The following is a 24,995-nucleotide window of genomic DNA, read 5'->3' on the forward strand; positions in this document are numbered from 1 at the left end:
AGTAAAGTTACAGGGTACAAAATCAATATATAGAATTTGTTACATTTCTATACACTAACAACAAATAATCCAAAAGAGTAATTAAGAAAACAATCCCACTTACAACTGCATCAAAAAGAATAATATACTGGAATAAATTTGACTAAGGGGGTTAAACACCTGCACACCGGAAACTATAAGGCATTGATGAAAGACACAAATAACTGGAAAAATATGTTATGCTCATGGATTAAAATAATTTAATATTGTTAAAAATGTCTATACTACCCAAAGCAATCTATATATTCAATCCAATTATTATCAACATTCCAAAGGCATTTTCCACAGAAATAGAACAATTCTAAAATTTGTATAGAGCCACACAAAATGCTAAATAGCCAAATTGATCTTGAGAAAAAAGAACAAATATGGGGGCATCATGCTCTCTGATTTCAAACTGTATTACAAAGCTTTAGTAATCAAAACAGTAGTATTTGTATCATCATAAAAACAGACACATATCAGAGGAACAGAATAGAGAGCCCAGAAATAAACCCACACATATACGGTCAATTAATTTATGACCGAGGAGGCCAGAATACGCAATGGGAAAAGGACAGTCTCTTCAACAAATGGTATTGGGAAAACTAGTTAGCTATATGCAAAAGAAAGTATATGGACCATTATCTTACACCAAACAAAATATTATCTCAAAACGGATTAAAGACTTGAATGTAAGACCTGAAGCCATAACATTCTTAGAAGAAAACACGCACGGTAAACTCTTTGACACTGGTTATTGGAAATGATTTTTTGATCTGACTCCAAAGGCAAGGGTAACAAAGGCAAAAATAAACAAATGGCACTACATCTAACTAAAAAGTATCTGAATAGTGAAGGAAACCACCAACAAAATGAAAAAGCAACTTATTGAACAGAAGATATTGTTTTTTATTATTTTTATTTTTAATGTTTACTTATCTGTTTTGAGACAGAGAGAGAAAGAGAAAGCATGGGGGAGCGCCAGGGAGAGAGGGAGAGAGAATCCCAAGCAGGCTTCATGCTGTCATCACAGAGCCTGATGCAGGGCTCAAAGCCACAAACTGTGAGATCATGACCTGAGTCAAAATCAAGAGTCAGACTCTTAGCCAAGTGAGCCACCCAGGGACCCCAGGAGAAGATATTTTCAAATCACATATCTGATAAGGGGTTAGTATCTAAAATATATAAATAACTCACACAACGTAGTAACAACAGCAACAAATCCCAAACAATTTGTCTGAAAAATAGACATTTTCCTAAAAAAGACATATGGATGACTGACAGACACATGAAACGATGCTCAACGTCACTAATCATCAGGGAAATGAAAGAAAAACCACAAGGAGATCTCACCTCACACCTGTCAGAATAGCTATTACCAAAAAGACAAAAATAACACGCGTTGGCAAGAATGTGGAGAAAGGGGAACCCTCTTGCACTGTTGGTGGGAATGCAAACTAGGGCAGCCACTATGGAAAACAGGGTGGAGGTTCCTCAAAAAATTAAAAATAGAACTACCCTATGGCCCAGCAATTCCACTTCTGGTATTTACCTGAAGAAAATGAATACACTAATTTGAAAGATATATGCACCCCTATGTTCATTGCAAAATAATTTACAATAGCTAAGATATGGAAGCCACCTAAGTGTCCGCTGATAGATGAATGGATAAAGAAGATGTGGTATATTACGCAACGGAATACTACTCAGCCATACAAAAGGATGAAATGTTACCATTTGCAACAACATGGATGGCCCTTGAGGGTATTCTGCTAAGCGAAATAAGTCAGACAGAGAAAGATATATGATGTATGACTTCACTTATATTTAGAACCTAAAACAAAACAAGTGAACAGCAAAACAAAACTCAGATACAGAGAACAGATTGGTGGTGGCCAGAGTGGAGCAGGATTTAGGGATAGGTGAAATGGGGATCAAGAGATACAAACTCCCAGTTGTAAAATTAATAAGCCATGGGTGTCATGCACAGCATGGTGACTATGGTCGATAATATTGTATTGCATAGTTGAATGTTGTTAAGAGAGTAAATCCTTGTAACTTTGGATGGTGACAGATGGTAACCAGACTTATGGCGATCATTTCACTATGTAGACAAATGTCAAATGACTATGTTGGACACCTGAAACCAACATAATGTTCTATGTCAATTATCCTTCAATTAAAAAAAAAAGAGGGGCACCTGGGTGGCTCAGTCAGTTAAGCATCCGACTCTGGCGCGAGTTATGATCTAACAGTTCATGAGTTCGAGCCCCACGTCGGGCTCTGTGCTGACAGCTCAGAGCCTGGAACCTGCTTCGGATTCTGTGTCTCCCTCTCCCTTTACCCCTCCCCCACTCACACTCTGTCTTTCTCTCTCTCTCAAAATAAACAAACATTTATAGATATAAAAAATAAATAGAATTTTAAAAAAAGAAAAGAAAGCTCACAATTTAAATACCAAACAAAACTGAATTCAAGATGAAAATGGTTAAACAGGACAAGGAGAGTCACTTAGTAATGACAGAGTATAATCCACAGTGAAAATATTTGTAATGTACTATTATACAACAAATAACCTAAGATCAAATCATGAAAAACTCTCAGGAACAGTATGGGAGTTCACTTAGGTGGGAAGTTATAAAAACACATACCAGAATCAATAGCTTTCTTACATACAATAATAATAAGGCATAAAATATGGTAAAAGCGAAATAAAATTCTATTCACAATAGCAACCAAAAATTAATCTATGTGGAGAAAAATTTTAAATTCTACTGAGAGACATAGAAGGACACATGAATAAAATGAATTCTTGACTAGAGAAGTATATTTTATTTTATTTTATTTTATTATTTTAAGAGAGAGAGTGGGGAAGTGGGGCGGAGAGAGAGAGAGAGAGAGAGAGAGAGAGAGAGAGAGAATCTTAAGCAGGCTCCACACTCAGTGCAGAGCCCAACATGGGGCTCGATCCCACGACCCTGGGATCATGACCTGAGCCAAAATCAAGAGTCATACGCTCAACTGACTGAGCCCCCCATGCACCCCTAGAGAAGTATACCTTATTATTAGATAAGTAAAACTATTGTAAAGATGTCAGATCTCCCTAAATTCATTTCAAAATTCCAGGCAAGCAGAATCAAAATCCCAATGGGATGTATACTGGAATCGGATCGACTGATTCTAAAGTTCGTCTGTAAGATTCAGTATTTACCAAGAGGCCAAATAATTAATGTGGAAGAACTAACTCTACCTGAAATATCCTGTAGATCTATAGTGATTAAAACTTCCTCATTCCAATTCAGGAGATGAATTAAAATGAATACTTCTGGTTTATTATCTGCCTTTATATCTTCCTCTGAAAGGTAAGTTCCATGAGGAGAGGAGTTTTGTCTCCTTTTTATACTGATATAGCTCAGTTGATGAGAAAGTGCCTGGCACATAAGTATTTGTTGGATAAATGGATAAACAAAGCAACGGAATTGAATTCTTAGTACAGAATAGACACGCAGAGACTTAGGGATTTGGATACTGTGTAAAGTGGCATTTCAAATTAAAATGGAAATAATCAATCAAAGTGTTATTTGGAAAAGAGTCAAACCAAACTCTTCATTCCATATAGTGAAAGAGATTTCAAGTGTATCAAAGATGTAAGTGTAACAAATAAAGCCATAATACTATAAGAAAAATAGAGACTGATATTATAATCTTCAGGTGAGAGAATCCTTTTAAAGCACAAAACAAAAGCCAGACACCATGAAGACAAAGATTTATAAAGTTGATTCCATTAAAGGAAAAGGTAAAAACAGTAACAGCAACATCAAAAATGTCTACAAAAACAACAACCACAACACATATAACCCAATTAACATGTAAACAAAAACCTGGAATAACTATTTACAACATAGATAGTCAAAGGATTATTTTGTCAGCATATAAAAAACTCCTCTAAATCAATGATAAAAAGATAAAAATAATGGCAAAGTGCATAAAATGAGAAATATATTCATAAAAGTATGTTTAAAATCACTAATAAAGAAATATAACTTAATGCAAAGATGTCAGGGTATTCTTCTATCTGACTGACAAGAGTTAAAAACATACATAAAATCCAATGTGAGTGAGGATATAGAAAAAGATTCCCTCTTAGTAAATGCCGGTGAGATTGCAAGTTGTACGTTTCAAAAAGGTAATTGGACAATGTGTATCAAAGTGTATATGCACATGGGCAACAATTCCAGTTTTAAGCATTTATCCTAAAACCAAAATCAGTCGGCCAATTGAACAAAGATGTTTATAGGTATATGGAGTATTTTGTTCCTATTAATGAAAAATCAGAGGTGAAGCAAATGCCCATCAATAAACAACTAAATGATTAAAGTACGGTAGGGTCACATAGTTAATACCACTAACTGACCTGGAAACATACCTATGACGTATTGTTCAGTGCATAAATCAAGTTAGAAAACAGTATTCGAAGTTAGATACATCTAAATTGCATGTCTATGACCCAGCAATTTCTCTCTTAGTATATAACCAATAAGACAGCATTCATGTGCTCGCAAGAGACGTGCACTATAATATTTATAGCCGCACTATTCATAATAGCCCCAAACTGGAAACCACCCAAACGCCTATCAACAATAAAGTGGATAAATAAATTATGACACAGTCACGTAATGGAGAGATAGCTCAGCAATAGTGAATGAACCCCCTAAAACCATATAGATGAGCCTCACAAATATAATGCTGATTGAAAGAAGACAAAGCAGAATACACGCTTCATGATGACATTTGAATAAAATTTAAAATCTGGCGAAAGTAACCTATGTCATTAGAAGTCAAGACAGTAGTTATCCTTGGGTTGGTGCGGAGCGTGTTGTGACGGGCAGTGGGTACAAAGATGGCTTCTGCGAGGCTGGCAATATTCTGTTAACTGAGCGCTGGTGACCTGGGTATGCACACTTTGTGGTCGTCTGTACACCTAGGAGCTGTATACTTTTCTGCGTACACACGCACATACAAACACACACACAAAATGGTTTGCACAGACAGGAAGATGTCAGGAAGTAGCCTGACAAAAATGTCAGCAGTGTTTTAATCTGGAGAGGGGATTTAGCATGACTTTGGCTTCCTTCAGGATATTTGTCTATATCAGTAGATACAATTATATACAGGAAAATACAATTCAATTGAAGGAATAGAAATAAATTTACTGAACATTCAACTCAAAAATTTAGAACAGCGCTCACTTCAGCAGCAAATGTACTAAAATTGGAACAATACAGAGAAGATTAGCATGGCCCCTGGGCCACGATGACACATAAATTTGTGAAGTATTCCATAAAAAAAGAAAAAAAAAGAACAATAAAGAAAATGAGAACATGGGATGAATGAAGTGATAAAGAGCCAGAAAACAATCAGATACTATGGAGGCTGACTGAGAGCGATCAATATGCTTCCTCCCAAATGCCGTTAATGAACTTAACAAATTTACACCAATAGACAATGTGGGAAATAGCACTTTAACCATGAGCCAAAGAACTGGGGGAATTTCTGCTGATTTCACCATCACAGAGAATGATTTAAAAACCCATTTGGGGGGTGCCTGAGGAGCTCAGTCGGTAAAGGACCTGACTCTTGATTTTGGCTTGGGTCATGATCTCACACTTTGTGAGATCAAGCCCCGCATTGCTGTGGAGCCTGCTTAAAATAAATAAATAAATAAATAAATAAATAAATGCCCATTTTAAAAGTAAGCTTATTGAAGTGTAATTAACATATAATAAACTGCATATAAAGTATTCAATTTAGTAAGTTTTTATTTTTATTTTTTTAGTAAGTTTTTAATACATATACACACCCATGAAGCCATTGCCTCCAAAAGTTTCCTCATATCTCTTCCTTTCACTTCCTTTATCCTCTCCCCTCACCTGTAAGAAACATGATAGTTCCCTTTTCTAGAGTTTTATAGAAATAGAATTGTAGAGGGCACCGGGTTGTCTCAGTTGGTTAAGTGGCCAACTCTTGACCTCAGTTCACGTCATGATCTCATGGTCCATGAGACTGAGCCCCACGTCAGGCTCCATGCTGACAGTGAGGAGACTGCTTGAGATTCTCCCTCCCTCTCTCTCTCTCTCAAAATAAATAAATAAACATTTTTTTTAAAAAAAAGAGAAAAAGAAACAAAATTGTAGTATATGCATTTTTGTAGTCTGGTTTCATTATTCCAGCATAATATTTTGAAATGCACCCCTAATTTTGTATGTAACAAAATTTTGTTGAATCATAGTTCATTGGATGAATACACCATAATTTATTTACTCACCAGTTGATGGGTATCTAGGTTCCTTCCAGGTTTTGATTATTATGAATAAAATGAGCAATGAGCAATTTTGGGTCGTGTTTGAGTCTTTATGTGAACATATGCTTTCGTTTATTTTGGTTACATGCCTAGAGGTGGAATGGAAGGTCATACGACAGATGTATTTAGAATGGATTAAATTAATGTATTACCATGTATGTTTAACTGTTTAAAAAACTTCCAAATTATTATTCAAAGTGATGGTACCATTTTGCATTCCAACCAGCAGTGTATGAGCCTTCCAATGGCTCTCCTTTCTTGCCATCACTGGGTATAGTTAGTCATTTTAGTTGTAGACATTTTCATAAGTGTGTGATGGCATCTCACTGTATTTGTTTTCTTTTTATTTTAGAGAGAGAAAGCACGTGCACATGAGCAGGGGAGGAGCAGAGGGAGAGGAAGAGAGAGAATCACAAGCAGGCTCCATGCTCAGCGTGGGGCTCAGTGTGGGACTCAACCTCATGATCATGACCTGAGCTGAAATCAAGAGTCAGACACCCACCTGACTGAGTCACCCAAGCACCCCTATGATGGCATCTCTTTATAGTTTTGATTTGCATCTCCCTAATGATTAATGACGTTGAATATTTTCTCAGGTGTTTATTTGCCAGCTTTATATCTTCTTTGGCAAATTATCTGTTCATATAATTTACCCACTTTTATATTGAGGGTTTTTTTAAATTGAATTTAGAGGGCTCTTTATATATTTTGAATACAAGTCCTTTATGAGATATATGATTTGCAAATATTTCCACTCAGCCTGTGGCTTGTCTCCCACCCCCCTCCCCCTGCCCCATGGCTTGTCTTTTCCTTCTCTTAATAGTATCTTTTAGAAAGTTCTTAATTTTGATGAAGTCTGGTTTCTTGATTTGTTCTTTTAGGAATCATACTTTTGGGATCATATTTGCCTAACCCAAGGTCACAAAAGTTTTCTCCGAGAAGTTTTGTGATTTTACGCTTTACATTTGGGTCTAAGATGCATTATGAATTAAGTTTTGAATATGGTGATATGGACAGATTGAAGCATGTGTATGTATAGTGGATGTATATTGAAATATGGTCTATATTTGTACGTACTACATATGGATATCCAGCATTTGCACCAGTGTTATTGAGAAAACTATGCTTTCTCCATTAAATTGCCTTTGCACTTTTGCCAAAAAGTCAATGGACCATGCTTCCACTTCAGGGTAAGGTGAAGTAAGCCTATTAAACCCATATATATCCCACTGAGTGTAGCCTAAAAACAGGAGGGAATGTATGCAGCAGCTATCCGAGGACTCTGAAAATAACTACTAACAGGCAGATTGGGGAAGAACATGAGAATTCAAAAGACCACCCACTGGTGATGAGTTTATCATTACTTTCTTCTGGTATTTTCAGGTCTGAATGTAGTGAAACCTGAAACCGGAAAGTGAGAATTAGCACAACAGAGAAGACTCCAGGAGATGCCTCAAATTATGACTTACTGTATGTGTAAGTGGTTTCCTAAAAGAGAGAATATGAAATTCACAATCGTTCTTTCTTTTTCTCTTTTCTCTCTATCATCTTGTATCTCAGCCCCCAAACAATCCATGGAAGCCAAAGCAGGAGGGGCAATGAGAGCCAGTAAGAGCCTACAACTTTGAGGAAATAACGTACAAGACAACTATAATATAAAAGTAGAAAATAAAAGGACTTATGTTGGCGGTAAGGTCTCTACATTTTACTTGAAGTGAGAAAATAGCAAGTTATATCAGTGAAACTGACGGAGTGGGGAACTCTAAAATTCTGTTACTCCATAAAAGTAATTTTTTTAACTGGCAAAAAAAAAGTCAGAATTAACTTTTTTGGATGTCCGGAAATTAGCCAAAATTTTGTGGAAACTATAGACCAATATCCCTCATCAACATAAATGCAAAATTCCTTTTTAAAAAATCAGCAAATCAAATCCTGCAAAACTGAAAGGACAATGCAACGTAACCACGTGCTATTTATTTCAGGAAGGCAAGTCTGCCTATAATATTCAAAAACAATCAGTGTAATCCACCATGTGAAAAGCCCAAAGGAAAAATAAACAATAAATGGTCTCAGATGCAGAAAAAAAACACGTGACAAAATTCAACCTCCATCCATATTTAAAAACTCTTAACAAACTAGGAATATAAGAGAACTTCTTCAACCTGGTAAGGGGCATCTACAAAAAAGCTAAATCTAACACACTTAATGGTGAAAGACTCAAGGCTTTCCTCCTAAGATCAAGAACAAGGCAACACTTTTACTATTTCTCATTATACTGTCCTGACTTTCCCCAAATGCTGACTCTGACCTTGAACAAAACTTAAGCTTTCCTCATGTCAGGGTGACCTTCCAGCTTCCTAAGAAGTAAGCTTATGTAGTGATACTCCTCTGAAAAGGAGTTTCTAGTAACCTAGAAAGCAATGTGCTTCCTCATCACGTTTTATAAACTGAGCTGCAACCGCAGAGAGCTGAGTTTCTTACCTCTCGATTTTGAAGTCTCCCTGTTTGCAGTTTGTTTCTCAGTCAACAAAATATTCACAAGTAAAACCCTCTGGATTTTCTTTTGACAATGTCATTAGATTTTCTTCATTGGTAAGTATGGTAAACAAAGTTCTAAGATGGCTCCCATGACTTTCCTCTTCCCAGTATCCATGCTTTTGTGTAATCCTTTCCCCCGTAGCAAAGGAAGAACTGTAACTAAGAATATGACAAAGGTGAAGGGATAAATTTCAAAGTTGCAAAAGTAACTAAAATATTGAATAATCTGACTTGTAGGTTAACCGAAAGGCAGATTATCCTGTCTGGGCCTGAACTAATTAAGTGATCCCTTTAAAAGATCTATAGGTCAGAGACTCAAAGTAGTCAAGTCTCTCTCTCCCTCTCTCTATCTCTCTCTCCTTCCAGTCCCTTCTCTCTCTGTCACTGGCTTTAAAAGAACAAGCTGCCATGAATTCTATAGCTTCAAGGAAATTAATTTTGCCAACAACTTAAAGGAGTTTGGAAGCAGATCCTTCCCTAGCCAAGCCTGCATTATGAGAACGAAGTCCACTGAACATTTTGATTTTAGCTTTTCAAGACCCTGAAAAGAGAACCTAGGTAGACCTAACCAGACTCTTGACCTACAGAAACTTAGAGACAATAAATAGGTGTTTTAAGACACTAACTGTGTAGTAATTTGTTTTTTGGGTTTTTTTTTAATTTTTTTTAACATTTATTTATTTTTGAGACAGAGAGAGAGAGAGAGCATGAACAGGGGAGGGTCAGAGAAAGAGGGAGACACAGAATCGGAAACAGGCTCCAGGCTCTGAGCTGTCAGCACAGAGCCCGACGCGGGGCTCGAACCCACAGACCGTGAGATCATGACCTGAGCCGAAGTCGGATGCCCAACCGACTGAGCCACCCAGGCGCCCCATAACTGTGTAGTAATTTGTTATTCAGCAATAACAAATTAATACAACAGCTATGTTATCTGTAAATATAGACAGTTTTACTTTTTCCTTTTCAATCTGGATGCCTTTTATTTATTTTTCTTATCTAATTACACAGGCTAGAACCTTAGTACAATGTTACATAGAAATGGAAAAAATGGGTATCGTTTTCTCATTCTTGATTTTAGGGGTAAAGCATTTGATCTTTTACCATTATGATGAGGGTAGCTACAAGCTTTTTGTGGATGCTTGAATCAGGTTGAGGAAGTTCCCTTCTATTCTTAGTTTGTGAAAGTCTTTTTTTTTTTTAATCAGGAATAGATGTCGGGATGACTATATGATTTTTTTCTTTTAGTCTGTTATAGTGAATTATGTTGTTTGATTTTAGAATGTCAAGCCACCTTTACATTATTGACATAAACCCCACATGGTTGTGGTGTATTATTTTTATATAATGCTGGATTTGATTTGTCAAAATTTTATAAAGAATTTTTGCATCTATGTTCTCGAAGTATATTGCTTTGCAGATTTTTTTGTAATGCTTTTGTCTGTTTGTAAAAAATCAGAATAATGCCGGCTGAGTTAGGAAGTATTTTCTGCTTTTCAGTTTTTTGTAGGAGTTTATGCAGAACTGATATCATTTCTTTAGCAAAATTTGTTCAGCAGAATTCACCAATGAAATGATCTGTCTCTGGAGTGTTTTTGTGGGAAGATTTTAAAGTACAGACTTTTTTTTTTTTTTTTTTTTTTTTTTTTTTTTTTTTTTTTTTACTGAAATAGGACTACTCAGGTCATATATTTATTTTTGACTGGGCTTTGGTGATTTGTGTCTTTTAAGAAATAAGTCCATCTCATCTATACTGTCCAATTTACTGACATAAAATTATTCACAATATTCTATTTTTGTTCTTTTAATCTATAGAATCTGTAGTGACATTCTCTCTCTCATCACTGATATTGGTAATTTATGACTTCACCTTTTTTTTCTTGATCAATCTCGCTGGAAGTTTATTGATTGTATTGATCTTCTCAAAGAACCAGCATTTGGTTTCATCAATTGTATCTATTGTTTTTCTATTTTATTGAATTTTTTCCGATCTTCATTCTTTTCTTCCTTGCTTTGGATTTACTTTCTCTTCTTTTTCTAATTTCTTAATGTAGAAAGTTAGATTACTGGTTTGAGATCTTTCTTCTTTTCTGATATGGATACTTAGTTGTATACATTTCCCTTTAAGTAATACTTACCTACATCCCACACATTTTCATATGATGCATTTATATTTTCACTCAGTTCAACATACTTTCCAATTTATCTTTTGAGTTCTTTGACTCATATGCTATGTATGAGGGGGCTTTCCCAAATATCTGCCTGTTATTGATTTCTAACTTGATTTCGTTGTGATTCATGAACATATCTTGTAGGACTTGAATTCTTCTAATTTATTTATTTACAGTTCATAATATGGTCTATTTTGGTAAATATTCCATGCCCACATAAAAAAGAATGTGCATTCTGCTGCCGTTGGAAGGAATATTCTATAAATTCTAATTATGTCAAATTGAACGATAGTGTTATTCAAGTCAAGTTTGTTCAAAATCTCCAACTATAATTTTCGATATGTCTATTTCTTCTTGAAATCCTAACCATTTTTACTGCCTGCGTTTTGATGCTCTGCTGGGTCTGAGTTCCTACTCTCTGAACTGAGGTCCAGAAACTCCTCAGGCAGTAAGTTGGGGCAATCATAGGGCTCACTTCGCTTCCTGTTTGTCAGGTTCCTCCATTTATCTCTTATTGTGTTACTGTGAAAAGCATTGTTTCATTTATTTTCTAGTTTCTGTTGTTATTATTGTATCAGGTGGGAAAGTAAATCCAATTCATGTTATTGTTTTTTTGACCAGAAGCAGAAGTCTCTTGAAACCCCATTTTTAAATTAAATATGTTCACCTCTTGTAGTTGAACAGTACAAACAATTTCAGAGAATGTTGGGCAGGTTTTGAGTCAGACCTACTATCTACCTCTGACTCCAGGGAAAGCCAGTTCTAGACTGAAGAGAAGCTGAGACAACTAATAATTTGGTTCCTCTTCAAAATGATTTTCTTTCAGTATTGGTCAGTGTTTAATGGGAATTTGGGGGCTTACATTTCCATTTTAGAAATAACTCTCTATTTTCAAAATAAGGTATTTTTCTTTTTTTTTTTAATTTTTTTTAACGTTTATTTATTTTGGAGACAGAGAGAGACAGAACATGAACGGGGGAGGGTCAGAGAGAGGGGGAGACACAGAATCCGAAACAGGCTCCAGGCTCTGAGCTGTCAGTACAAAGCCCGACGCGGGGCTCGAACTCACGGACCGCGAGATCATGACCTGAGCCGAAGTCAGCCGCTTAACCGACTGAGCCACCCAGGCGCCCCAAAATAAGGTATTTCTTATACGGGACAAAACATTATAACATTTTCCCTTGTGAATTAGTACTAATTTGTGAGTTTTGCCCTCTCACAGAGTTGGCTGGAATTAATACCTCTCTAAAAGAACAGAAACAATTTACAAGAAATTGTGATAGAAGTCTTGTTGGAAATACATTTGAAAACTAAAATTTCCCACTTTCTGGTCTGGATAGACTCTATTAAGACTCATGATCTGTTTCCCATTGTCTCTTGCAGTTAGATTGGTGCCAGAACGAGTTTAGCCAATGTGTACTAAAATGATTTATACCACTTCCAGATAAAAACAATTAAAAGCTGGTGTGTTTCCTTTTTTTTCTCCTCCCTTGCTATGTGCCTCTGGAGGCCGTGCTCCCCATGGCATAGCTCCCAGGTGGGACAGCACGTCTCCATCTGTATCAGCCTTCTTGGGAGAGACACATACACTTTATTTATTAATCCACTAAGATTTTAGGTTACTATGACAAAGTCTACCCTAATGAATAGAGTTATTTTCATTCATTCATTCATTCTTATTTTCTCTGACAATAAGGTAGATTTTAAAGGATACATTAAAGAGTTTAACTTTAGATAAGGTGCAATCAATCAAATACAATTTAGTATCTCATTCAATACAACAATTACACCAGTGAAACGACTCAACCTATGTAAATAGCACTACTCCATTCATCACGTTCCTTCAGAATTCTGACTGCCAACTCTAGGTGACTCTCGGGTTTTTTCTGGTCATGGTATTAATGACACAGACCAAGTTTCCCTTTGCAACATGTGCAAACACATTCGCAAAAATATCCAACGGGACTAGGGCACTACCAATGAAGAGCGTTCTTGACACTGTTTGAAGGTATTCTTATTACAATGATAGCAGCACCGATGTTTCACCAGTTACGTAAGGTGTGCATAGAAATCTAAATTAACCACTGTCACAATTCTCATTTATTCTAGAAACGTATTAGCACGCCATAAAGAGATGGCTAGACAGTTTTTATCTATGTATACCATGATTAGATCTATCTATCTACAGTGATTTTCATATACTATATTTCAGTAACAAATGTCCTATTTTCAATACTTTTCCTTGTATACCGTATGCCAGGAGGCATACTTGGTTTCTTGCAGAGTAAGACTTGTAGAGAATTGAAGCAGGAAGAAGAACTGAATGAATGAGAGAGAGAGTAGCATACTATGCTAGCAGCACCAGAAAATATTTTCACACACCTGAGAACTGACTACCATGTCATAGCACCAAAGTAATATTAAGGGAGACACCAGTTGGACAGCTCCTCAGAGTTTCCATAGATACATAGATATAGTTACAGATATGCAGAGGCGTAACTATAATGATATCTATCTCTCCATATCTATCTATCTCAATATTTAAATCATAATATTTAAACATTGAGTAATATTTAGGGGCGCCTGGGTGGCTCAGCCGGTTAAGCATCCGACTTCGGCTCAGGTCATGATCTCGCAGTCCGTGAGTTCGAGCCCCACGTCAGGCTCTGTGCTGACCGCTCAGCAGGTCAGGGGATCAAAAGGCATCAATTTCCAGTCATAAAACAAGAAGGTCACAAGGATATATAGCATGAGGAGATATAGCATGAGAAGATATAGCATGTCTCATGGGTTCGAGCCCCACATCGACCTCTGTGCTGACATTTCAGAACTTAGAGTCTGTTTCGGATTCTGTGTCTCCCTCTCTCTCTGACCCTCCCCCATTCATGCTCTGTCTCTCTCTGTCTCAAAAATAAATAAACGTAAAAAAAATTTTTTTTAATTGAGTAATATTTAGATATTACAATACTTAATATTGTAATATTTAAATAAAGTAGAAATATTACATTGTAATATCTAAATATTGAGATATTTAATATTTAAAGCATTATAAATAGGATATTTGTTATTGAAATACAATATATGAAAAACATCGTAGACCAAGAGTTGGAAGCAGTGGACGTTGTTTTTGTTAATTCTGTAAATTCTTTAGCAGAGTCAGGAAATCCAGCAGTCAGAAAAATAGAACATCCCACACAGAGCCCAGAGCCCCTGACCAAATGGATACCAGTTAAATTCCACAAATGGGTAAGTGCCAAGCTGCAGTAAGAGTGAAGAAGCCAAACGCGGAGCCTGTCAGACAACATCATAACGTGTAGGAGGGGATATATTGCCCAGAAGGCTCAAGAAAAGAGCCTATTCTTAAAGATGCATGTTAGGAAATGGAAATAAATTTTAGAAACCATGTCCTTGGGGCCATGATAAAAGATAAGGAAAGCATGAGCTATGTGAGCTTGGGACAGGGGGAGGACAAACCAAAGGGAGGGCAGGGACACAAGTGGGGAAAAGGAAAGAAATATCTGGTAACAGGAAAACAATGTGCATCAGAGGCAATGAAGAGTAGATGTTTCCCTGAAGAGTAAATCAAAGCTTTGACATGGGAGAAAAACAAAAAGATCCCGCACGCAGAAGGAAAGGATGAAGATTAAACGTTTTAAAAAGAAAATGTCCCAGGTGTGTAGGGCAAAGAAACAGAGATGCAACATAAGAAATACAGGGGCTCCCTAGGAATAAACCCAAGCTATAGAAAAGAGGTAGCAATAATAACAATCATAATAAAAAGGATTTTTTTTCTAAACTGACTAAAGAATAAGTATAAAGACCAGAGTGGATCACACTGTCCTGACAAAATTCATGAGACTGACACATAAAATGTGTGCTGGAAAATTTGTTGGAATTCGAGGATGATGGCGGGAGGGGATTCACGGGGATGTACAGGCCAAACGCAACACGAAACCGAAAAAACCCAAGCCCTCCGGGAAAGACTCAAAACAGTACGTGTCAGTGATCAGCCCTTCAGCTGACGGGGGGCCGTGGGCACTGCCCAGCTGTGTCCCAGCACTGGCCACATCCACGAGGATCAGCACTAGAAACCCTCCTGTCAAGCAGCAGAGACTCACAGGAGAGGAGGCATCACCTTGATGCTAAAATAGGATGGACCAAAGGAGAAACATGGCGACTGTCAGTCAAGAGTCAAGTCATGCACGCAGACATATGAGGCGTAGCTAGAAGGCTCTGGGAAGCTTACGTTCCCAAAGAGTGAGTGGCAGGCAGTCAGACAGATGCTATTGGTGACCGTTGTCACAACTTCATTTGTAACTCCAGTCTATTTTCGGTTAGAATGTGAGCCCTGGAGAGCAGGACCTACACGATCCTGTCTTCACTTAATGTCTGCAGCAGCTGCCACGAAAGGTCCTTGGGTAACTGCAAGCACATGGCTTTAGTCTCACCTGCCAGGGGTCATTCTGGGACAGCTTGGGGGTGAGTCTGTCTACTGAGGAAGAGAAAGGCCCTTTCCGAAAACTGGCTCCCGCCCCGTCAAGGGGAAAAGTGATGATTTCGCAGCTCATTTCCAATCCACAGTGAAAGTAAGCAGTTGGCTCTGTTGTCCTATTATCGTCACAACAATACCCATTTCTTATATACAACTGCATCCCTGAGCATGACTTAGCGAAAGAAGGAGGAAAAATGCTTTGTCCATTAAGAGCAAGGAACATCTTGCGGTTACATCGCCTTTTAATAAAATGATTTTCTTCTTTTGTATGGACTTACGCTGAACTACCTCTGGAAATTACTGCTTGGCATGGGGAGGTGAGGGCTTGCAAATGTGCTGTCTCCAAGAACTGCTCCTAGGAGACCAGAAGACCACAGAGAGAATATAAGCCTATGTTGACTTTAACACATGGTTCTGGCACAGTTGGACACCTGTATGTGAAAACCTAGACCCAGGTTTACAAAAATCAGTTTAAAATAGACTATAGACCTGGGTGTCCAACACAAACTATACAATTTCTAGAACAAAATATAGGAGAAATCTAGGCGACCTCATGTGTAGTAAGGGACATTTAGATCAAACACCAAAGGCACGATCCATGAAAGAAAAAAAATGATTAAGTTGGACTTCATTAAGATTCAAATATTATGCTCTGCTAAAGGGACCGCCAGGAGAATGAAAAGACAAACCCACCTCGGGAGAAAGTATTTGGAAAAAAATACATATCCAGCAAAGGGCTTATAGCCAACATACACAAAGAAATCTTAAAATTGAACAATGAGAAAACACACACCCCCGTGGAAAAAAGCAGAGGAAAGATTTGAACAGACAGCTCACTGAAGAAGAGCCACAGATGGCAGAGAAACGCATGAAAAGATACTCCACATCGTAGGTCATCAAAAAGAAACAATGATGAGACCCTGCTACACCCCTATTAGAATGGCTGAAACCCAAAAACACAAAAATAAGAATATCAACTGCTGGCAAAGGTGTACAGCAAAAAGAACTTTCTTCCTTGCTGGTGGGAGTGTAAAAATAGTACAGCAGCCACTTTGGAAGATAGTTTGGGAGTTTCTCACAAAACTTAACATAGTCTTATGCTCTCCAGCAATCATGCTTTTTGGTACATATATATATATATATAGAGAGAGAGAGAGAGAGAGAGAGACTTATAGCAACTTTATGCATAGTCACCAGAAACTGAATGCAACCAAGATGTCCTTTAACGGGTGAATAGATAAACTGTAGTACATTTATAAAGTGGAATATTATTCAGCCAGCAAGAGGAAGGAATGAGCCACACCAAAACAGAAATGGACCTGAAATGGACATATATACATGAAAGGAGCCAGTCTGAAAAGGCTGTATATTACAGGGTTCCAATGGAATAACATTCTAGAAAAAAAAGGTAAAAACTAGGGAGACATGAAAAGATTGGTGGTTGCCCCGGGTTCAGGGGCAAATTAGGAAGGTTGACCAGGTGAAACGCAAGGTGTTTTTTAGGGCAGCAAAACTATTCCTCGCGGTACTGTATTTGGGGATATGTGACAGCATGCATTTCTCAAAACCCACTGAACTTCAGTCCGAAGAGTAAACCTTAATGTATGCGAATTTTAAAAAAATCATTTAGGAGGTCAGCAGCATCTCGGGATGGAATGCAGAATGTGACAAATCAATCTGTATTCAAATGTATGAAACAGCTTCTCTGAAGGGATTGGGGGTGTGTGCTGATGTAAGTAACTTTGGAAATGAGTCTGTAAAGCTAAGGGCAAAAGAATTGCACACAGAGCATTGTCATTTATAAAGTTGCTTCCCACAGGTATATGTGTTAGCACCTCTGACACGACTATGAATGTGTGTTGCAATTAAACAATTAAGTAAATGGATGGTGGGTGGTAGGAGCTGGCTTTCTCACCGATGGAGGGGAATTGACGGGTAAGTAAGAGGAAGCAGCTAGAATGATCTATGTGATAATGGATTAGACTTGAAGACTTCAGAAGAACTCCCCTTTAGCTTAATATGGACTCACATGGTTACATATAGAAACACATAGAGATACATGTGCTTATACATAGGTTCATGCACACACACATACTCCTTGCTCTGTTGACGGAAAGGGCCTAGAAGCGACAATGCCTCAAGAGCAAACAGCACACCTAGGGCTCAGATACTGGTTTCTAATGCCATTCTCTAATAGAAGAAACCAGGCCAATGCTCTGGGGCAGGAAAAAACCAGGATGAGCCCGGAGCACCTTGTAGGGCTAGAAAGTAAGGAAGTACTCAAAACACAGGAGCCAAGAGCTCCCACTGGCCAAAGCTGCAACCATTTGAGCAGCAAAACAAATAAAGTTGTATTGAATTATTACCCGAATTGTGAAGTAAATATCCCTGAGTCCATATGTATGGAAACACATGATTGAATAAAGACAGAATCTCTTGTTACAGGATTCCAGATAACTTACGTAGATATTCTGCCCTCAGAAGTGTAGATGGAACATAACTCCTCATTTCTTATGTGTAGTCTGTGCATGGTAACTTTCTTGCAAAGAATACAGTATGCAACCCAGTAATTCCACTACTGGGTATTTACCCAAAGAAAATGGAAACATGAATTCAGAAAGACATATGCACCCTTATGTTTATTGCAGCATTATTTAAAGAGGCAAGATGGGGAAGCAACCTAAGTGTCCATCAGTAGATGAACGGATACAGACGTGGTACACTCACACACACACACACACACACACACACACACTTATAGATACGGTGGAATATCACTCAGGCATCAAAAAGAATGAGTTCTTGCCCTTTGTGACAACATGGATGGACCTAAAGGGTATTAGGCTAAGTGGAATAAGTCAGACAGAGAAAGACAATACCACATGATTTCACTCATATGTGGAATCTAAAAAACAAAGCAAAAGAACAAACACACAGAAGCCAGAGACAGACTCAAACACAGAGAAAAAAGTGGCGGTTGCCAGAGGGGAGATGGCAAGAGGATGGGCAAACTAGGTGAAGAGGACTGAGGGGGTCCAAACTTCCGGTTGTCAAAGAAACAAGTTGTGGGGATGAAAGTTACGGCATAGAGAATACAGTTAATAATATTGTAATAATGTTACACAGTGAGAGATGGTAACCATACTTAACGGTGGTGAACACTGTGCGATATATAGAATCGTCAAACCACTACATTGGATTCTTGCACTAATAACAACATCGTATGCCAACTCTACTCAATGATAAAGATTTTTTTAAGAGTACAGTGTGGAAAGTGTGGAAAATTTAGGAGCTTTACCGTGGAGAATCCTGACAAACACCTCAGCCGCGTGATCCAGATCGACATCGACAGTGACAAGTCGCGTGTGTTGTATGTACCTTTGCTAGGACGTGATAAAAATGGCACTTTCTCTCTGTGATCTTCCCCCCTCACAACCCATAACCCCAGCCTAACCATAGGGAAAAAACATCAGACAAATCCCAGCGTAGGGACGCTCAACCTACCTGACCAATACTCCTCAAAGCTGTCAACGTCATCAAAAACAAGAAAAGCCTGAGAAACTGTAACAACCAACAGGAGCCTAAGGAGGCATGATGGCTAAATGTAACATCACACCCTGCATGAGCTCTTGGAACAGAAAAAGGATATTGGATAAAACCTAAGGAAATCTGAATAAAGTATGGACCTTGGTTACAATTGCGTGTCAATATGGATTCATTACATGTAACATATGCATCATCCTCGTATGAAACGATAATAGAAAAAAGTGAGCGTTGGGGATAATGGGAACTCTGTATTACCTTCTCAATTTTTCTGTAAATCTAAAAGTGTTGCAAAAAAAAAATAATAAAGTTTAGTCTTAGACATGTTTAGCCCCTCCTGTTGTCTCCCCAAGTGATGTGTTTCTTGGTCCATGGTCACGGGCATCCTACTGGCCTCCAAACCTGAAACTCAGAACTGGCAAATAGGGCTTTTCCTAGTTTGTGCAGCTCTCTCAGAAGTCCTGGGATCTGGCCTTGCTATTTGGCCGCCTCTCAGCTCCGTGTGGCTGCACGTCCCTGAGTCTCTGCATCGCCAGCCATCCAGGTGTGGCCCAGGGTTCTGCACACGTCCTCTGTTCTGGGGACACCTTGGCGTGTCCCTGTGGCAGACTCATTAGCTCTTCACTTAGTGTCTGTGCCCCAGGACGGAGTGAGGTTCAGGCTCTCACCTTGTTGCCTTCTCCACACACTTGACTAGACCAAAGGGAGCATCATAGGGCAGGTGCCTTATCTGGTGGGCTCCCGGAGTCCCCATGGAGGGGTAAGGCAGGAGCCTCAGTTCCCCGGTGCTGAGAGGGAGAGAGAAGCAGTATAGCCTTCTTAATTCTCCTACCCCTTATCATTTGTTCTTCTCCTCCCTCCAACCCATGACCAGAAAACTGAGAGAAGTTTCCTTTACATCTCCTGTGTCCTGTGCTCCTTCCTTGCTGCAGCCCCACGATTAAAGCTGACAGCTGGTCAGGGGTGTCTTCTTTGCCCTGGGAGAAGAACTCAAAAGTCTGAGGCTCTCCTGTAGCCTTTGATTGCACAGATTTTCCCTGTCCATGGAGCTCGGCTCTGACGCCTATTGTCTTCCTACAAAGTCAAATACCTGTCGTCCAGCCCCGGGGTTAGAAGTCTCTTGACCCAGGCTCAGCCTTGACGTTAGCAAGCACCAGTGTGCTATTGGCCAAAATATTATTCCTATTACCCACTGCCAGGGTGTATCACTGAGTTCTGTGGCTTGTCCCCGTGGGAGAGGAAGTCAGATGGTTAGACGTTGGGTTTCCTAAAGAGAGACGGAGATTTGCCCTGGGAAGGGCTGAAGAAGGAAGCACTCACTCTGAGAAATGAGACAGCAGGGCCACCCCTGAGGCCATGCAAGAAATGCACCAGACAGGGGTCCTGGGGGCCTTTCACCCCGCAGGGGCCCGGGGATAGAATTCAAGGGGGCTTCCATGAATTTGGTTGGGAAAGAATGTATCTTTATTTTCATCAACCTCGAAATGGAATCTAGCATTTTCTCCAGCTGTAAACACAAGCCACGAGGTGCCCTGGAATTAGCAGTTACTGTGACTTTGTCACTCATTTTCCTACAAGGTTACAGCTGTAACCATTATAATGTTGTTTACACCCACCACCACGACATTTCAAAATTATGATAGCTTATTATTTAAGGCATCAATCTTATTATTTAAGGCATCAACAAAGAAGCATATGCATGATTATATCACACACTTATTTTGTTTAATATTTTGACACTGTACTTAAATGTAATTGATTTCCTTTGTTGTTGCCTCAATTATTCTATTTCATGCATTTAAAAACATAATTCACGGGGCGCCTGGGTGGCGCAGTCGGTTAAGCGTCCGACTTCAGCCAGGTCACGATCTCGCGGTCCGTGAGTTCGAGCCCCGCGTCAGGCTCTGGGCCGATGGCTCGGAGCCTGGAGCCTGTTTCCGATTCTGTGTCTCCCTCTCTCTCTGCCCCTCCCCCGTTCATGCTCTGTCTCTCTCTGTCCCAAAAATAAATAAAAAATGTTAAAAAAAAATTAAAAAAAAAAAAAAAAAAATTAAAAAAAAAATAAAAACATAATTCACAGGCTTCATCGGACTGCCAAAGGGATCCGCGCGTAAAAATACCCCTTTAAAAATATGTTGGGGGGACTCTAACAAGATTTATTTGTATATTGCAATCACCCCCCCCCTTGAAATTCCCCAGTTATTCCCAAGCTTTGGGTAAAACCTGTGATTGATATCCATCTGCTGTGTGTTTGGTGGGGTTGCAGGGATTTGAGAGAGGCTACGGCAAGGGAAATCGTGCTCCTGCGTCAGCACCTGGGCCCCAGAGGCTGGCGACTCCTCTCGTTGTCCCAAGAGTCCCGGGTGTGAACCCCAAGTGAAGCTGCCTGGGGCTGAGATAGTGCTCAGCCAGTAGATGGGAGCAGGTAACAAGAATCAGGAGGATTGACTCGGGAACAGACCTGAAGCCCACCTGTTTCCCCCCACATAAGGAGATAACCCCGGAAAGGGAGTGAGGCAGACATTTGATTAACAGCAGCGCAGAGGAACTATTTATTGCTTTCCCTTAAGTATGTTTCATCAAAAGTCTGTGTGAACACGGGCCAATTAATTACACGCTCTAAGGGCCCCCTCTGGTTGTGCAGGGCACCACTTGCATAGTGATATGTGGGGGGCCCTCCATGGAATGTGCTTGTTATCACTTCTCCTGAAAACCTGGCTTGGTTGCTGCTTCTGCCCCTATCACACCCACAGGTCGGGATAACTTAGAGACCAACGTTTTTCTACCACGATGTTCAGAATTATCCATCAGCTTCTCGGATCACTGGGAATGCCCTTATCTTTACTACGCCCCCAGCGTCCAGATCTGTCCGTGTCCCCTGGAAGCAGAGGCACAGCACTGGGAGCTGGTGGATCCAGGACCCGTGAAGGAACACCGTGGTAGCTTTCCAATATGGCCCCCAAGTTCTTTGAACCTCCTCCCACCGATAAGTGAGGTCTCTGTCTCCGCTTCCTGAATCTAGGAGGATTTGAACTGCTTTGACCACTAAACGTGCCGGAAGTGATTTTTACAAGGCAGTGTCGTAAAACGGCCAACCAGGTCCTAGCTGGTCCTCCCAGAAGGCTTGTCCCTACTTGCTTGTCTTCAGACCCAGAGGCCATGCTATGAGAAGCACAAGTCACATGGAGAAGTCACACGCTCCCAACTGAGCCAGTCCTTCAGCCTTCCCAGCCCAGGCCCCAAACATGTGAAGAGTGACCAAGTGATTCCAGCCCCAGCCACCGGAGTCTTCCCAATGGAAGCACCAGACATCACAGGGCAGGAATGGGCCATCCCTACTGGATTTCTGACCCACAGACTCCATGAGCCTCAGATGTTTGTTGGTTTGTGACACCCCCCCCCCGCCCCGAGTTTGGGGTGATTTATTACAAAGCAATAGTAGCCAGACTAAGGAGAAATAAGAGGTCCGGAAGGAACAGGCTCCTACAGTGGCCACATGTGGGCCACTGGACTTGGCTCCAGTAGGAGAGACTAGAGGAGAAGTACCTAATGGGACAGGCCTGAGGGGCACTGTGTCTCTCGGTTCCCTTTGAACTCTGTGATAGGCAAGACGAACTTGATCCTGAGGCAAAGTGCTGCTTTATAGAGCCTTCTGCTAGCAGCAAGAATATTAAGGCACGCATTCCGCTGTCCCTCCCCTTCTCTGTCCCACTTTCTCAATAGGAGCAAAATGCTCAAATTAAAATTTGATTCAAACACCAGGGGTGTGCTGGATGTGTTTGGTCTTGCCCAACAATTCTAAATTTTTTCCCAAGAGGGCTTCTGAGAATTATGGGGTCATAGCCCAAAACACAGCCCCCTGCAAGCAAGAAACCTCTTTGGCCATTTTTATCTTAAAAACTAGCATTCCAGAGGTGCCTGGGTGGCTCAGTCAGTTGAGCGTCCGACTTCAGCTCAGGTCATGATCTCACTGTTTGTGGGTTCGAGCCCCGTGTCGGCCTCTGTGCTGACAGCTCGGAGCCCGGAGCCTGCTCCGGATTCTGTGTCTCCCTCTCTCTCTGCCCCTCCCCCACTTGTTCTTTCTCTCTCTCCCTCTCTCTCTCTCTCCCTCAAAATAAATAAACATTAAAAAAACTAAAAAAAAAATCTTTGTAAACCCTAGCATTCCACACCATAACATACCAGCTTTTGTTTGAATATTAATCCATCTAAGATCACTGGCCAAGAGGTGAAATGGACGTTGGCATGAACGTGGGCCGTGTTTATCCTATGATGTCGATACGTTCTGGCCCGTTGCCACATCCCCCATACAAGGACCAGAAAGACAGGCAAACACACTCCTTATGCCCAAAGCCCTTCCAAAGAAAACAAATTCCTAGGGGCTAATTGGCTTGTTGAGCATGGGGTGCCTTTAGAGGATGCTTATTAATATCAATGTTAATCATCGATTTGTGGCATGTTTTATTAGAAGAACCACACAGAAAACAAATGGATCCTTGGTGAAAGGAGGATTCTGGAATCTCCGGGCGGGTGAAAGACTGATCAAAACTTCTTAGCTACGATCATTTGTTATATTTTCTGAGCAGTCCAGAATGGACACTTGGTGCATCTAGAATTTTTTTGCTTCATGAAGACTACGCTCTTGACCCCTTGCTCTCTCACTTCCTAAGGGACGCTAGTCCACTAATTATCACCTTCAAGCCCTTCTCCTCTGTTGTCACCATCCCCTCCATTCCAGTGTCCCCTGTCCTCGGAGGCCCTTCCATTAGGCAAATTGGTACAATAATTCTAGAGAGCAATTTGGCAAATCCAGCGAAAGAAAAAGCATGTGTACTTTCTGACCCAGAAATTTCACTTCTAGAAAATTTATATTTAGATATACTTGCACTAGTTCATAAGGATAAATATACAAAGATGCTCATTGCAGCACTGCTGGTGGCAGCAAAAATAGAGCAGCCTCAACAGCCATCAACAGGGCACTAAGTTAAATAAATCACAGTACAATAGAAAACCATGTTGGTAATAAATTGTTAAGTGAAAAAAACACTTGCGGGGCGATGTGACTACTAATAACAACAAATTGTGCATATTTGGATGGATGAGTGTTTATTTATTCTATCTACATTATACAGCTGCAGGGGGGTGCCATTCACGTCGGGTACTTATTTTGGAAGTGAATGTTGTACCCTGGAGCTGTACCACTACGTGTGTGTGTGTGTGTGTGTGTGTGTGTGTGTGTGTGTCTGTGTGTGAGACATGCTCTTAGGCACGCCCTGTGCATGAATTTATCTAACACATAAGCTCTATGGTATTAATCCATCCCTTCCATGAGCCTATAAACCACATGAGGAAACGATTATTCACCTTATCCCCAGCACTCAGCACAGAGCCTGGCACACCAATTTAGGGTGTTTGAATGAATATTGGTGTGCGCATTCACTGGTCCTAGGGTGTATCAGTTACTTATCATTTGCATTGATCTGAGAACCAGGCATGTCCCAAGGAGAGGAAATCAACATTTAGTATGTGATTTCTAGGCTCTTACACAAACACGACACACACGCCCAGTGTTCCAGGCTCAAACTGTGTTTGGCAAAGCTGAATTAAACAAAGATAAACCGCTTGCTTTGCTGTAGAGCATCTCTGAGATTTTCATATGCATTGATATCCTCCAAGAGGTAGATAGATCATGGGTTATCATCTGAATTTTGCTGACCGTGAAACACTTTTAAAGGAATATTTATTTACACTGATGTTCAGAGCCTCCTCAATTTGTAACGTGTTGTGCTAGAAGAATCATCACAAGTAAACAGAAGCAAATAAACCCTGGATAAAAGAGGACTCCCAAGGTAGGGTCAGACAATCTCCCGGA

At 39.9% G+C, this 24,995-nt stretch overlaps 1 protein-coding gene and 1 non-coding gene across 4 annotated transcripts in view; one reads left to right on the forward strand and one right to left on the reverse strand.

The window, feature by feature from the left end:
- CALN1 (calneuron 1) overlaps positions 1 to 24,995 on the reverse strand; it is a 528,610-nt gene that overhangs the window by 457,279 nt on the left and 46,336 nt on the right. The gene's annotated exons all lie outside the window — the stretch shown is intronic.
- Positions 5,267 to 5,369, forward strand: LOC131501748 (U6 spliceosomal RNA). Its single transcript, XR_009256877.1, has one exon. It is a non-coding gene; the product is annotated as a U6 spliceosomal RNA (small nuclear RNA).

Source organism: Neofelis nebulosa, chromosome 18, assembly GCF_028018385.1.
Source record: "Neofelis nebulosa isolate mNeoNeb1 chromosome 18, mNeoNeb1.pri, whole genome shotgun sequence".
NCBI lineage: Eukaryota > Metazoa > Chordata > Mammalia > Carnivora > Felidae > Neofelis > Neofelis nebulosa.